This window comes from Felis catus, chromosome A1 (assembly GCF_018350175.1).
Source record: "Felis catus isolate Fca126 chromosome A1, F.catus_Fca126_mat1.0, whole genome shotgun sequence".
Lineage (NCBI taxonomy): Eukaryota > Metazoa > Chordata > Mammalia > Carnivora > Felidae > Felis > Felis catus.
Window position 1 is genome coordinate 171,421,424 of NC_058368.1, and position 15,112 is coordinate 171,436,535.

Consider the following 15,112-nt stretch of genomic DNA (forward strand, 5'->3'; position numbering starts at 1 on the left):
AGTACATTCACAGTGAAAAATCTGTTAAGAAAAACATTTAAGCCCAATTGCTTTCCCAAAATAAGTACAAAATTAAAGAAACAAAGCCTCTATAAACACAAACAGGCCTAGCTTTTAGAAAAAAAAAAGTCGACATAAATATCAGAAAAACAAATTGTAAATTGTAAATTTAGGGGTCAAATAGTATTATTACAAATCAGTAGGGTTACAAAAATATTTTTCACCGAATTCCTTAAGGTTTTGACACTTCTTGGTATGTTTTAGAATTCACGTTTCTCTTTTGTAAAATCTCTCTTTTTGCCTTTGATTCTACTAGGTTCTCAGCGTTCACATGGATTAACATGAATGATTTAATTATTAAAGATTGTATTTGTTATGATTATATTTATTATAAGAATTTGGCCAATATGATACATGGAATTTCTCTTTAATTATTAAAGACAAAGAAATTTAAAATTTTGCCAAATTAAGATTATCAATTATTTTCTTACTCCCTCCAATGGTTTTGTTTTTAAAATAAATTTTATTTATTATTTTGAAAGGTAATACTTTCTCATGATCAAAAAGTAAGATAAATCGCTCTACTACCTCATCATTCATTGTAACCAGTTTCTTGCCACCTTCTAAGCCATTGATTTTCAAGTTTATTCAGTACTGTCTATAATCAAGCAAGTATTTTTACATAGCTCTTTTAACATTTTTTCCCATTTAATTCTGTAAACTACATAGGCCTTATTTTGCTTTACATCAAGTAAAACTTTTTTTTTTTTCAACATGACAAGTCACTCTTGCCAGCAACATGTGTGGGTTAAACCCACCTTTCTCTGCTGATTTGGGAAGTTTGCTTTAAGACATATCAAGACTTAACATGTACTCAGAATTGTTATGAGTTATATCTTCTATTCCATAGATAGATGAGTACTTGTGCCATTATCATACAGATTTAATTATCTTATAAAGTTTAAAATATGTCTTAATATTAATATTAGAATAGAATTAGAATATGTTGAATATTTGGGGTGCCTGGGTGGCTCAGTTAGTTATGCCCTGACTTGGGCTCAAGTCATAATCTTGGCAATTCGTGGGTTTAAGCCCCGTGTTAGGCTCTGTGCTGGCAACTCTGAGCCTGGAGCCTGCTTCAGATTCTGTGTCTCCCTCTCTCTCTGCCCCTCCCCTGCTCATGCTCTGTATCTACCTCTCTCTCTCTCAAAAACAAACATTAAAAAATTTCTAAAAAATAGAGTATGTCTCCCTCTCTCTCTGCCCCTTCCCCGTTCATGCTCTGTCTCTCTCTGTCTCAAAAATAAATAAACGTTAAAAAAAATTTAAAAAAAAAAACAGAGTATGTTTAACATTTAATATTAAAGAAGGAGTTAGTCCTCTATCATTACTATTCTTTTTCTAAACTGATATGGCTATTCTCATCAATTTCTTATTCCAAATGAACTTGAGAATAATTTTTGTTAGGTTCCCAAAGAATTTGACCAAGTTACTTTAAGAAAGAGACTTGGTGAGAATTTCTCTAAATTATAAATTATTTTGGGAAGAATTATTACCTTTACACATAGGTTATTAGTAGAATAAGCAGCCTTAGTGATAAGCCTTTCTGATGTTCTTAAGCTGGATGATTTTTCAAGGAGCAAATTGATGAAGAAACTCAAAAGGTGTTTTGTGCCCGCAAACATGGCAGGAGAGATATGCAGGAAAACCCCCTAATTCAGAATAATTAAAAGTGCTGGATAAAATATTTTTAAATATCATTCTAAATTAATGGTTGAGTTGGTTAAAAAATAGGGGAAGTCCTCAGAGGCCACAAATAAAAGACAACTTGAATACAAAGCAAGTTCTGGAGCTGGCATTTGCTTGGGACCTCTCTCCGGGTGGCTTAGAGTTTAGGCTTCCTAGAGCCATATGGGAGTCAGGAGATAAGACATGAGGCCTGAGTGAAGTGGGAAACAGAACTTTCCATGTATGACCCGTGTGTAAGGTTGTGTCCCATGAAAGGCAACATCCTTGGTAAGTGAATTAGGTGAGGAAAGAGGGAATAACCCTATAGAGACAACCAGTAGAGACAATAAGCCTAAGTATTATGAAGAAGGATAAAATGAGGGGAAAAGTTTCCCTTGAAAATTACTAGCACCAGTCTCTGCTCATATAGAATAGGGTACATCCTATCTTATGTGCAGTGGATAGGATAGTCTGAGAGTGTTCATGGGTTAGCAGTGTCCCAAGTACCCAGCAATACCAAACATAACCCTTTCTAGAGGAACAGACCCAAATGGATACCACAACTTAACAAAAAAAAAAAAACCTAGGAGAAAATAGACAAGTGACAGTGAGTTGAAACAGAGTTAGACTATACAAATTTTTTACCTATAGGATATCAGATGAGTGTTTAATATATTTCAAGAAATAAAAGAGGGTACATAACAAGGAACAAAAGATATCACAAATAACCTACATCTTTGAGAAAGAACCAAAGAAAAATCCTAGAAAAATTTCTAATAATTGATATTAGCAACTCAATGTTTGGATCTGGTTCAAGATGGCAATAGAAGAGGCTTTTTTTTTTTTAATTTATATCCAAGTTAGTTAACATATAGCGTAATAATGATTTCAGGAATAGAATTTAGTGATTCATTACTTACATATAACATCCAGTGCTCATCCCAACAAGTGTCCTCCTTAATGCCCCTTGCCCATTGGGCCCGTCCCCCAACCCAAAACCCCTCCAGCAACCTTGTTTGTTCTCTGTATCAAAGAGTCTCTTATGGTTTGTCTCCCTCCCTGTTTTTATTACTTTTGCTTCCCTTCCTTTATGTTTATCTGTTTCATATCTTAAATTCCACATATGAGTGAAGTCATATGATATTTGTCTTTCTCTAATTTATTTCACTTAGCACAATACACTCTAGTTCCATCCATGTTGTTGCAAATGGCAATATTTCATTCTTTTTAATCACTGAGTAATATTCTCATATAAGAGGCTCCTGACCTCACCTCCTCCTATGGACACACCAAATCTACAGCCACATACAGACCAAGTATCTCTGAAAAAAAGCCAGAAACTATCTGAGTGGCTCCCACACATTGGGTAAATGAGAAAAGACTCACATAAAACCCGGCAGAAGAGGCTAATAAACAATCTCACCATAAACCCCACCTCTGGCACAGCAACACACAACCCGGAGGGAACTTCCAACTTCAAGCCTTGCACTTCCACCTAAGAAATGGGTGACCAAAACGCCAGATTTTGAAAGTTAATGGGGCTTGCATCCATGAGACCAACAAGGCTATAGAAAACTAAGAGACAGTTCTTAAAGTGCTTACAAGGACTTACCACAGCAAACTCCTTAGGGTCCAGCTTAAACATGGCCAGTCTTTCTGTGAAAGAGGTCTATCTACACATCTTAATACCTATAGCCTGCACAGTGGGCCTCTAATTTAGTACACAACAAAGGGCTGACTACAATACCCTCCAGAGACCAGGGAGCTGGTGGGTACCACCTTTGTGCTCTCTTGCTGCCTCATGCCAGTTTGCCAATATTTCCAGGAAAGGAGCTTGTGTATACATCTGGGGACCCAGTTTTTGTGGCTGCCATCCAAAAGATGCCCTTTCATCACCTGGCTCTAGTGGCCAGTGTGGCTTACATTTTCAGGTCCCTCCCACAAAACTGTAACAAACAGAGAAATAGTTCTTGGCCACTTATCCCCTCAGGACACAGTGCTGAGGCCACAAACAGAAATGCCCATCTCCCAGTCTTCCGCTGAAAGAGGCATATTTGATATTTTAAAAGCTGTTGCCTGGAAGTTAAGCTTCCAATGAGCCTGAATCTAGGTGTTGACTGAGATCCTCCCCTTTGGGACACTGACAGGTCTTGACACACTTTCAATACTGGAAGCCACCAAGAACAAAAAAGACTGCTTAGGCAATCACAAAGACTTGAGAGAAAAACAATAGCTAGGGCAAGGTTGAATGATATGGTTCTTCTTCCACATGAGAACAAGTCCATCAATACTAGGAAATGTGGCTATTTTATCTAATGCATAGAAATCATCACTGAGAGGAAAAATGAAGAAATAGAGGAATATGTTCCAAATGAAAGAATAAAACATCAGAATAAGACTTAATGAAACAAAAATAAGTGATCAACCTGACAAAGAGTTCAAATAATGGTCATAAAGATACTCACTGAGGCCAGGAGAACAATGCATGAACAAAGTAAGAATTTTAACAAAGGGATAGAAAATATAACAAAGTACCACACAGAAACCACAGAGCTAAGGAATACAAAATCTAAGCTGAAAAATTCAATAGAGGGGTTCAATAGCAGACTGGTTGCAGTGGAAAAAGGATCAGTTACTCAAAGATAGAATAGTGGAATTCATCCAATCAGAAGAGCAAAAGAAAAAAGAAAAAAAGATAGCTTAAGGGACTGTTGGGACACTATCAAGCAGGCCAATATTTGCATGACAGGGGATCCAGAAGGAGGAGAAAGAGGTGAAAAACTTACTTGAAGAAACAATGACTGAAAACCTCCCTAACCTGGGGAAGAAAAAAGACATTCAGAACTAGGAATCCTAGAGAGTTCCAATAAAATAAACCCAAGAAGACCTACACCAGGATGCATAATTTAAGTATCAAAAGTAGAAAGTAAGAAGAGAATTTTAGAAGCACCAAGAGAAAAACAATTTGTTATATACAAGGGAACCCCCATTAGACTATCAGCAGAAACTTTGCAGGCCAGCAAGGAGTGGCACAATATATTCAAAGTGCTTAAAGAAAAAACTGCCAATCAAGAATACTCTACCTGGCAAAGTTGTCCTTCAGAACTGAAGGAGAGATAAAAAGTTATCTAGACAAGCAAGAGCTTAAGAAGTCCAGCACCACCCCACTGGCCTTATAAGAAATGTTAAGGTGATTTCTTTAAGCTGACATGAAAGGGCTCTAATTAATAACAGGAAAATATCTGAAAGTATAAATCTCACCAGAAAGGTAAAAACATAGTTAAGTTCAGAATAACCTAATGTAATGGTGGTGGGTTAATCATTTATAAATCTAACATGAAGTTAAAAGACAAAAGTAGTAAATGTAACTGTAACTACAATAATTTGTTAATGGATACACATGTAAAAAGACAAATTATGACATTAAAAATATAAAACATGAGAGGGGAAGTAAAAATGTAAAGCTTTTGAATGCATTTAAATTTAATTGTTATCAGCTTAAAATAGACTATTATAACTCTAGAATGTTTGATGTAAGCTTCATGGTAACCACAAAGCAAAAGCCTACAGTAAATACACAAAAGATACACAGAAAGGAATCTAAACATATCATTATAGAAAAGTATCAAGTCACAAAGGAAGAAAACAAGAACAAAAGAATTACAAAACAGCGAGAAAACAATTAACAAACTGGCAATAAGTCCATACGTATCAATATTTACTTTAAACATTAATGGACTAAATTCTCTAGTCAAAAGAACAAGAGTAGTTCAATGTAGTAAAAAAATATAAGACCTGGGGCACCTGGCTGTCTCAGTTGGTAGAGCATGCAATTCTTGATCTCAGGGTTGTAAGTTCAAGCCCCATGTTGTGTGTAGAGATTACTTAAAAATGGAATGGAATGGAATAAAATAAAATAAAATAAATAAGACCCAACTATATGCTGCCTACAAAAGACTTACTTCAGCTTTAAGGACACACATAGACTGAAAGTGAAGGAATAGAAAAAGATATTCCCCAACCTGGGGAAAAAAAGAAAGCATGGGTAGCTATACTTATATTAGACAAAACAAACTTTAAGACAAAGACTAATAAGAGACAAAGAAGGTCATTACATGATGATAAAATGGTGAATCCAAGAAGAGGATATGGCAATTGTAAATATTTATGGACCCAACATAGGAGAACCAAGATATACAAAACAAATACTTACAGAACTAAAGGGGGTAATAGACAGCAATACAGTAATAGTAGGGGACTTCAACACCACATTTTCATCAATAGGTAGATAATCCAGACAGAAAATCAATAAGGAAACATTGGACTTAAACTACACATTATACCAGAGGGATTTAATAGACATTTACAGAACTATTCCATCAAAAAGCAGTAGAATATTCATCTTGAGCAAACGTGGAACATTCTAATTCTCCAGAATAGATCAATCATATGTCAGGCCACAAAACAGGTTTTAATAAATTTAGAAGACTAAAATCATATCAAGCATCTTTTCCAATTCCCATGGTATAAAACTAGAAATCAATTATAAGAAGAAAACTGGAGAATTCACAAATATATAGAAATTAAACATGTTACTGAATAACAATGATCAAAGAAGAAACTAAAAGATAAATAAAAAATATCTTCAGACAAATGAAAAAGGAAATATAACAACCAAGACTGAAGGGATTCAGCAGAAAACAATTGTTAGAGTGAAGTTCACAGCAATTAGTGTCTATAGTAAAAAAAGAAAAAGATCTCAAATAAACAATCTAACTTTATACCTTAAGGAACTAAAAAAGAACAAATGAAGCCCAAACTTACCAGAAGGAAGGTCATAAAGATCATAGCCAAAATAAGTGAAATGGAGATTAAAAAGACAATAGAAAAGATCAATGGAACTAAATGTTCTCTGAAAATATAAATAAAGTAGGTAAATCTTTAGCTAGATTCACTAAGAAAAAAAGAGAGAAGATGCAAATAAAATTAGAAATTAAAGAGGAAATGGTGGCATAACTACTAAACAGAAATACAAAGGATCATACGAGACTACTATGAACAATTATACGCTAGCAAATTGGACAACCTAGAAGAAATGAATAAATTCCTAGGAACATACTACCTACCAAGGCTGAATCATGAAGAAATAAAATCTGAACAGACCAATAACAAAGAGATTGAATTAGTAAACAAAAACCTCTTAATAAACAAAATTTCAGGGTCAGATGGCTTTACTGGTGAATTCTACCAAACATTTAAAGAATTAAGGGGTACATGGGTGGCTCAGTCAGTTAAGCATCCAACTCTTGGTTTTGGCTTAGGTCATGATTTCATGGTTTAGGCTCTTCACAGACATTATGAAGCCTGCTTAGGATTCAATCTCTCTCCCTCTCTCTACCCCTCCCCTGCTCACATATTCTCTGTTTCTCAAAATAAACATTTTTAAAAAATGAAGAATTAATATACATCCTTCTTAGACTCTTCCAAAAAATAGAAAATAAAGGAGCTCTCCCAAACTCATTTTATGAGGCCAGATTTCCTTGGTACCAAAACCAGATAAGGACACTATAAGAAAGAAAATTACCAGCTAATATCCCTGATGAACACACATATAAAAATCCTTAAAAAAAAATTAGCAAACTGAATTCAACAGTACATTAAAAGGATCATACACCATGATCGGGTGGGATTTATTTTAGGGATGTGAGGATGGCTCAATATCTGCAAATCAATCAATATGATATACCACATTAATAAAGTGAAGGATAAAAATCATATGATCATCTCAAAAGATGCAGAAAAAGCATGTGACAGAATTTAGCATCCATTCATGATAAAACTCTCAAAGTGGCTATAGAGGGAACATATCTCAATACAGTGATGCCTTATGCCATATATGCCACATATGACAAGCCCATAGCTAACATCATACTCAACAGTGAAAAACTGAAGACTTTTCTCTTGGAAAAGGACTATGACACCCACTCTTGCCACTTTTATTCATCCAAATAGTGGAAGTCAAGCTAGATTTATTAGACAAGAAAAAGGGAAAAACAAGCATCCAAATGAGAACAGACGAAGTAAAAGTGTCTCTAATTCCAGATGACATACTATATACAGAAAAACCTAAAGACCATCAAAAAATTTAAATGAATTCAGTAAAGCTGCAGGATACAAAATCATTATACAAAAATCAGTTGTGTTTCTATACACAAAACAGGCAGAAAGAGAAATTAAGAAAACAATCACATTTACAACTGCATCAAAAAAAAATAAAATACTTAGGAATAAATTTAATCAATGAGGTAAAAGACCTATACAATGAAAACTATATGCCACTGATAAAGGAAATTGAAGAAGACATAAATAAATGGAAAGATATTCAGTGCTCATGGATTAGAAGAATTAACATTGCTAAAAGGTCCCTAACACCCAAAGTGATCTACAGATTCAATGCAATCCCTATCAAAACTCCAGTGGCAGAGTGCCTGGGTGGCTTAGTCAGTTAAGTGTCCAACTCTTGATTTCAGCTCAGGTCATTACCTCGCGGTTCATGGGATTGATCCCCCTGTCAGGCTCTGTGCTGATAGCACTGAGTCTGCTTGGGATTCTCTCTCTCCTCTCTTCCCCTGTGCTCATACCCACACACTCTCTCTCTCAAAATAAATAAGCATGAAAAAAAAAAAAAACTCCAAAGGTAGTTTTCATAGAAATAGAACAAATGACCCTAAAATTTGTATGAAACCACAGAAGATTCCAAATAGCCAAAGCAATCTTGAGAAAAAACAATCTGGAAGCATCACACTTCCTGTCTCTAAACTCTATTACAAAGCTATAGTAATCAAAATAGTACAATGTTAGCATAAAAACAGACATATAGATCAATAGAACAGAACAGAGAGCCCAGAAATAAACCCATGTAAGGCCAATTAATATATGGCAGAGGAACCAAAACTATACAATGGGGAAAGGACAGTCTTCAACAAACAGTGACGGGAAAACTGGAAAACAACATGCAAAAGAATGAAACTGGACTACTATCTTATACCACATACAAAAATCAACTCATAATGAATGAAGGACTTGAACATGACACCTGAAACCATAAAGCTCCTAAGAGAAAACATAGACGGACAGTAGGCTCCTTGACATCAATCTTGGCAATGATTTTTTTTTGGATTTGATAACAAAAGCAAAAGCAACAAAAGCAAAAATAAACACATAAGAATTACCTCAAACTAAAAAGCTTCTGTAGAGCAAAGAAAACAACAAAATGTAAAGGCAACCTACAGAATAAAAGAAAATGTGTGCAAATCTGATAAGGGGCTAATATCCAAACTATACAAGGAACTCCTACAACTCAATAGCAAAAAAATAATCCAATTTAAAAATGGGCAGAAGATTTGAACAGACATTTTCCAAAGACATACAGATGGTCAAAAGACATGAAAAAATGTTCAACATCACTAATAATCAAAGAAATGTAAATCAAAACCACAATGAGATGCCACTTCACACTTGTTAAAATGGATATTATCAAAAAGACAAGAAATAACAAGTGTCTGTAAGGATGTGGAGAACAGGGACCCCTTGTGCACTGTTGGTGGGAATGTAATTGGTGCAGGCACTATGGAAAACAATACTGAGTTTCCTCAAAAAATTAAAAATAGAATTACCATATGACCCAGCAATTTCTCTTTGGGGTATTTATCCAAAGAAAACGAAATTATCATCTTGAATATTTACAATAGCCAAGACAAGGAAAAAACCTAATTGCCCATCCATGAAGGAATAGATAAAGCAAATTTTATATCTAAAACAACATATGTGTTTGCTTTATCCATATGTGTGTGTGTGTGTGATCAGCCATTAAAAAAGTAGGAAATTCTGCTACTTGCAATAATATGGGTGGATAGACCTTAAGGATATTACACTAAGTAAAATAAGTCAGAGGAACTACAAATTCTGTATGCTCTCACTTATATGTGGAATATTCAAAAAGAATTGAACTTATAGATACAGAGAGCAGATTGGTAGTTGCCAGAGGAAAGGCATGGATGGGGGTGAAGGGAGTAGGCAAATTGGGTGAAGGTAGTCAAAAGGTACAAACTTCCAGTTCTAAGATAAAAAAGTCCTGAGGATGGGATGTACAGCATGGTGACAATAGTTAACAATGCTGTACCGTACATGTAAAAGTTGCTAAGAGAGTAAATCATAAAAGTGAACAAAACAAAAATTTCAACTATGTGGTGATAGATGTTCACTAAACTTACTGTGGTGATCATTTTACAACATATACACATGTCAAATCACTATGTTGTATACCTGAAACTAATACAATGTCATATATCAATTATATTTCAATAAAATTAATTAAAAGTAAAATAAAAAGATAATCAAATACTATAATAAGGTATGATAAATCTATTTTTGGTCTTTGTCCCTGGTTCTTGGCACAGAGCTCCTAAAACCTTTGGATATTCTGAATGACAGAAGCATCTTTTATTATTCGGGACAAGCCCCTTCCAGTTATGTTTATATCATTAAGGTGACTCTTGATAGTCTCCTTTGGCAGCTTCAGGAGTGGAACTTCTTGCCTGAGGAATCAACCATGTGACTACAGAGATGGAATTTTCAGCTCTACCCATCTAACCCCCATCTTGGGAAAAGTGTGAGGGGTTAGAGATTTTGTTCAATCACCAACAGCCAGTGATTTAACCAATCATTCCTGTGTAGTGGAACCTCCATAAAAACTCCTACTAGACAGGGAGATTCTTGGTTGGTTAAGACATCAAAGTGCTGGGAACGTGGCATACCCAGGGAAGGCATAGAAGCTCATGCTCCTCCTCACACTATACTTTGCCTTATGCATCTCTTCCATTTGGCTGTTTCTGAGTTGTAGCCTCTATAATACACTGGTAATAGTAAGCAAAGTGTTTTCCTGAGTATGTGAGTCCTTGTAGTGAATTACCAAACCTGAGGTGGGGGAAGGGTCATGTTAACCCCCATATTTTTGGTTGGGCAAAAGTGTGAGTAGCCTGACCATCCCATTGCAGCTGGCAAATGAAATGAGGGCAGTCTTGCAGGAGTAAGCTCTTAACCTGTAGGGTCTGATGCTAACTCAAGGGAATTAGTATCAGAGTTTAAGTGAATTAGACACCCAGTTGGTGTCAAACAACCAAAGAATCGGTTGGTATGAGGGAAAAAACTCAGAATAATGAACAACTTCCTGCTAACAAACTTGAAAAGAGACATTTTCCTAGGAAAGATGTTTGGAAGTCATTCCAAACATGACTAAAGAAGAAAAAACCTGAATGGTCCTATAACCATTAAAGAAATTCAATCAGTAGTTAAAATTTTTCCCATAAAGAAAATACTAGGCCCAGATAGTCTTAAAAGCCTGTGGCTTATGTTTAAGGCACCTGGGTGGCTCAGTCATTAAGCATCTGATTCCAGCACAGAATCAGATTTTTTTTTTATTTTTAAAATTAAAAAAAATTAATTCTGGGTGTATCTGGGTGGCTCAGTCCGTTGAACATCTGACTCTTTTTTTTTAATTTTTTTTTCAACGTTTATTTATTTTTGGGACAGAGAGAGACAGAGCATGAACGGGGGAGGGGCAGAGAGAGAGGGAGACACAGAATCGGAAACAGGCTCCAGGCTCTGAGCCATCAGCCCAGAGCCTGATACGGGGCTCGAACTCACGGACCGTGAGATCGTGACCTGGCTGAAGTCAGACGCTTAACCGACTGTGCCACCCAGGAGCCCCGAACATCTGACTCTTAATTTCGGCTCAGGTCATGATGTCGAGGTTCATGAGATTAAGCCCCATATCTGCCTCTGCACTGACAGCGTGGAACCTGTTTGGGATTCACTCCTTCTCTCTGCCCCTCCCCTGCTAGAGTGCGTGCTCTCTCTCTCTCTCTTTCTCTCTCTCCCCCCCCCCAAAATATAAATAAATAAACAGTTTAAAAAGTTAATCCTGACATTATATTAAATTTTTTGGAGAAGAGGAAAATTTCTCCAAGTAAATTTATAAAGCCATTACAGGCATATTCCACAAAACATTTCCCTGATGGATGTTTTCCCAGTAAATTCCCTCCTGTATTTAATTCTCCAACGCCGTACAACGTATATATCTCTCAAACTAACATGTCAACTGATATTTATGTAGGAAATGCTTTATTTAGCACCCCAAAACTCAATACATTTTTACCACCACCAACAACAACAAAGGTATAGGAAATGCCTTGAGTTACATTACAAACGTTGGTAAGATGTCCACACCGTGTCAGCAAATCAAAAGCATACTGAATATCAAAGAAGGGGATCACAAATGCTACTGGTGATAAAAGAAGCATTAAAATATCATCCTCATTGTGAATCATTCTCTGTCACATTCCCACAGTGTCTTTTGTATTTCATATTGCCCTTTTCCCCATGGTTTTATAGAATAAGAACCAAAAATGTTGACAAAGCATTAAAGAACTTAATGGAGAAGGAAGAAAGAAAAGCAGAAAAGTAGTAACAATGAAAGAGAGGCTGTTACTGCTGACAAAGCAACTATTTATTAACAACTATATTGTTTAGTGATTCAGGAAGCAAAGTTATGAATATTTACATCCTAATGCTATACTTTGCTATTTAATGGAGGTTTGCTTACCATGTTTTAGTTATATTTTAGGAAATTGATTTGGGTTAACAAGCCACCCATTATAATTTTACCATTTAAAATAAAAATAGGGGCACTAGGTGGCTCAGTCAGTTGAGCATGTGACTCATGATTTCAGCTCAGGTCCTCATTTCGAGGTTTGTGAGTTCAAGCCCCACATCAGGCTCCATGCTGAGTGTGGAGCCTGCTTGAGATTCTCTCTCTCCCTCTTTCTCTAGCCCTCCCCCACTTGTGCACATGCTCATGTACTCTATTTTCTCTCTCAAAATAAACTTTAAAAAAAAAATAATGAGAAAGAGATAAAGCTTTTGCAGATGATGTGATTTTTTAGAAGAAAACCCAAAGAAATATGCAAATGACTTTAAATTATAAAAAGTATTCAAATTATTTAATATCTGTTGGATGTTAATTTGGATCTATAGCACCCACCATAAACAAACATCAACCTCATATCGTTAGAATGAAATGTGCATAGTTCATCTGCAAAACTGTACTTATGCTCCTGATGAAAAAATTGGAGTGGGACAAGGAGGGGGATAAGAAAAACAGCTCACTTCTCACTCTCTGCCCCTTACAGGGAGTTTGTTTGGTTGGTTTGTTTTGCTGCCATAACAAATTAATACAAATTTAGCAGCTTAAAACAACACAAATTTATTATCACACCTCTGTCGACAGAAATCTGGCATGAGCCTCATTGGCTAAAATCAAGGAATCAGCAGGGTTGTGCTCTTTTCTGGAGACTCCAGGAAGGAACCTGTTTCCATGCTCATTCAGGTTGTTGACAGAAGTCAGTTTCCTGCAGTTGTAGAAATGAAGTCCCTGGTCCTTGCTGTCACCTGAGGGCCATTACCAGCTTCTAGAGCTGAAACTGTATTCTTTGACCTCAAAGATCTTCCTCCAGTTTCAAAGCTAGCAATGGAAGGTTGAGTCCCTCTCCTGCCTTCTCTTCGGCCACATCTCTAATTCCCCTGCCTTCTTCTTTGATTTTTATCTCATCTCATGGTCCCTAACATTAATCACATATTCACAGGTTCAGGAGAGGAGGATGTGGAACATTTGGTGGACCATGATTCTGCCTACCCCACAAGGAAACCCAGCTTCTTCCATGTTTGCACTATCGCTACCTGTAGCTTGTACATCCTTATAATAATGCCTCAGCCCCAGCAGGCAAGGGTGGTGGGAAAACTAGGTAGAAAACATCCTCTATATTTTTCTTGTGTCCTTGCTGCTGGCCTTGGCTTAATTATTGGATTTTCTTTATCAGGCTGTGTGAGGTTGAAGCAGACAGGAAGATGAAGAATTTAGAATTGATTTCCTGACAACACTAATCCAGTAACTGGAACAAATGCCTCCCCTCTTTCTACTCTTGAAACCATCCAGAGTTTGGGAAAGAGATATAAAGGGGACAACAGGAAAGAGGAAGGCAGGAGCAAAAATGTCAAGCCATTAAAAGACAAACATAAGCATATTTGTCCTTTCCTTAAGAACTCAACCCAAGAAGATTCCATACCTGGGGTGGTGATAAATGAGAGGAAGAGCTAAGCTCCTAAGAGTCATTTGTTGGGTGTTACGATGTATTACGCAGTGCTAGATGATTCCACAAGCCTTTCTTAATTCTTTAAACTAACATGTGGTTCACGGGTATAGTTATTATCCTGTAAATGAGGAACCTTGGGGCTCAGAGAGGTGGTCATTTACTTGAGAGAACAAATGTCAGAGCTGGATGTAAACCTAGGTCCGGGGGCTGCTCCAGCTCAAGGGAAGTTCCTCTCTCCTTGACTTCCCCTAGCAAGAAGGCAAGCTTGAGATTTGTTATGAACACTACACTGTTCCCTTCAACGTCTTGAAATTATAGAGGTATCCTCCTTCCCCAACCTTTCCCTCCCCCAGATGTTAGTGACTTCCTAATGAAGGTCTCAGTTATTTCCTTTCTTGTGATCATTACACATTACTCCTTCTGTATGTCCCCATTGTCTGAGTTGATGTTACCATTCAGGCTAGTACTTATGTAATGACCACTGGGCTGTGAGCTTGAATTTTCTTTTTCTTTTCTCCTTTTCTCTCCCTCTCTCTCAGAAGATTCAAAGAAACAAGGAAAGGTGCTGGCATGTGGTCTCTGGATAAGTCTCCGCTAGGACTTATAGGAGCAAGGAAACCCCCTTGCTATCACACAGCAGGGTTTACTGCAGTCTCTATCCCTTCAATGAGTATGGTTATCAAGCAAAAAGCCAATTAGCAACCTCTGCTTTACTTCTGTGGTAATAATTAATCAACTCTAGAATTTCAGCCTAAAATCCCAACTCCTACCGCAAGTACAAAGCCTTATATGATTTGCTCCTACCTGTATCTTCCGCTGCGTCTTATGCCACTCTGTACTCCTCAGGCACCTGCAGCCACACTGGCCAAGGCCTGCTTCTCAGCACTCAGCACTGGAAATGTGACTAGTCTCAACTGAAATGCGCTGGAAGTATAAAATATACACCAGACTTTTAAGCAAAATATATCACTAATATATATCACTAATCACTAATGATTTTATATTGATTACATGTTGGGTTACAATGGAAACTAATTTAATTTGTTCCTTTTTATTTTTTTATTTTTTGTAGCAATTTGAACATTTAAAATGAATTCGTGGTCCGCAGTGTATTTCTATGGGACAGTGCTGCTCTACCACATTACCTTCTTTTGTTTCCCTACTTAACACACTGT

General features: G+C 36.6%; 1 long non-coding RNA gene across 1 annotated transcript in view; it reads right to left on the reverse strand.

Annotated features, from left to right (window-relative positions):
- Positions 1-15,112, reverse strand: part of LOC109502629 — a 306,029-nt gene that overhangs the window by 290,528 nt on the left and 389 nt on the right. The window contains exon 2 of the long non-coding RNA XR_002161354.3: positions 14,742-14,861. This is a non-coding gene — a long non-coding RNA (uncharacterized LOC109502629). The remainder of the gene's footprint in view (positions 1-14,741; positions 14,862-15,112) is intronic.